Consider the following 1,741-nt stretch of genomic DNA (forward strand, 5'->3'; position numbering starts at 1 on the left):
CCTGAAAACAAGTTGAAACTGTCAGAACAAGCTTCTGCTGGCAGATGCTGACTAAAGGACATGCAATGTCTGAGGTTTTTCCTGACGCGCTCTCCTCCGGCCTCGGACCCCGAGCGGCTCCTTCGGACAGCGGGTTGGCTCCATGGGGGTCACGGACAGAGAGCGAATGATGACAGATCCACCAAATCAGAATTTACAATGTGAATGTTGATTGATGGTTGCAGATCACTGACGATGGCTGGGGGCCACCGGATCAAGGAGGTTTGTGGGTTGGCGCCATGGGGGTCCCGGACGGAGAGCGCTTTGCGAGGCGGGGTCCTCTCTGACGTGCCCTCCTCCGGCCTCGGACCCTGAGCGGCTCTTTCGGACAGCGGGTTGGTTCCATGGGAGTCCCGGACGGAGAGCGCTTTGGCTCCATGGAGGTCCCGGACGGAGAGCGCTTTGCGAGGCGGGGTCCTCTCTCACGCGCCCTCCTCCGGCCTCGGACCCCAAGCGCTTTGCGAGGCGGGATCACGGAGGTTTCTGGGTTGGCTCCATGGGGGTACCGGACGGAGAGCTATATCTATAAATACTATGTTTTATGTATAGTCCTCCAGCTCACGGCCCTACCTGGCTGAGAATGCCCAATCTCATCAGATCTTGGAAGCCAATCAGGCAAGGGCCTGGTTAGTACATGTACAGGAGACTCACTTGGAATACCAGGTCCTGTGAGCTTTTACAATTAGTCGGAATTTTGTATTTGAAGAACAAATCAACCTGGAATGAATGCGATCATGGAATTCAGCACTTGACGACTGATCGTACACTAGTTGTCTGGTCAAAAAAAAGTCGTATTTCTTGCAGAAGTTGTGAAAATTGTGACAAATCTATAAATACTATGTTTTCTGTATAGTCCTCCAGCTCACGGCCATACCTGGCTGAGAATGCCCGAGTGCGCATGCGCAGCATAGGGGGTGTGAGTGTGTGCGAGCGAGCGGAGTGACGGGGCGCTGGGTCACCTGAGTTTCCTCATTTTTGGCGCACTTTTCTGGATTTACAGCGGATTTTTTTGTTTTCGCCCCCCCTGGCACCAGCTGGTGTTAGGGGTGGTTACAACACGGACTGAAACATGGGTGACAACCGAAACGCAGACAATAGCACGCGTAATGGACAAACAGCTGGTAAGGAGCGATTTCACAGAGAACTGACGGTGCTCGTGATTGTGGAGGGAGAGGAGGGTGTCACGGTGATGGACTTACTGAAGACAGTGAGCAGTGAGTGCGAGGTGTCGGCAGAGGGGGCCTGAAAAGTTTGAGCTCACGATGGCGACGGTGGAGGGTAAGAACTGTTTAATGGATGGGATCATGTGCGGCAGCGCGACGGTGACGGGACAGGAGATCAACAGCAGCGAGATGGTGGTGTCCTTTCTGAACCTACCGGTGTACGTCACGGACCAGCAAATACGGGACAAGCTGACCGAGCGGGGGGTGAACCCGGTGTCCGCGATCAAGCGGAGGATGTGGCCGGGAACGGAGGTGGTGGACGGCACACTCTTCCTCCAGGTCAGGTTCACCGAGGAAGTGAGATCGCTGCCATATTCTACAAATTCAACACGCGGGGGGTGTATGAATGGAACGATGCTGAAAGATGAGTATAAGGAGCATGTGAGAGGATGTATACGTTTGAGAAAGAGTGAGAAGATGTACGAGGAGGATGTGGGGAGGTGGTGGGAGAGACTGAAGGAGGAGATAAAGAAGATCAG

The 1,741-nt window shown here is 54.0% G+C and overlaps 1 pseudogene; it reads left to right on the forward strand.

Annotated features, from left to right (window-relative positions):
* The first annotated feature begins 595 nt into the window (after window positions 1-595).
* Window positions 596-714, forward strand: LOC137913997 (5S ribosomal RNA; annotated as a pseudogene).
* Window positions 715-1,741: the final 1,027 nt, after the last annotated feature.

This window comes from Brachionichthys hirsutus, unplaced genomic scaffold, assembly GCF_040956055.1.
Source record: "Brachionichthys hirsutus isolate HB-005 unplaced genomic scaffold, CSIRO-AGI_Bhir_v1 contig_1021, whole genome shotgun sequence".
Classification (NCBI taxonomy): Eukaryota; Metazoa; Chordata; class Actinopteri; order Lophiiformes; family Brachionichthyidae; genus Brachionichthys; species Brachionichthys hirsutus.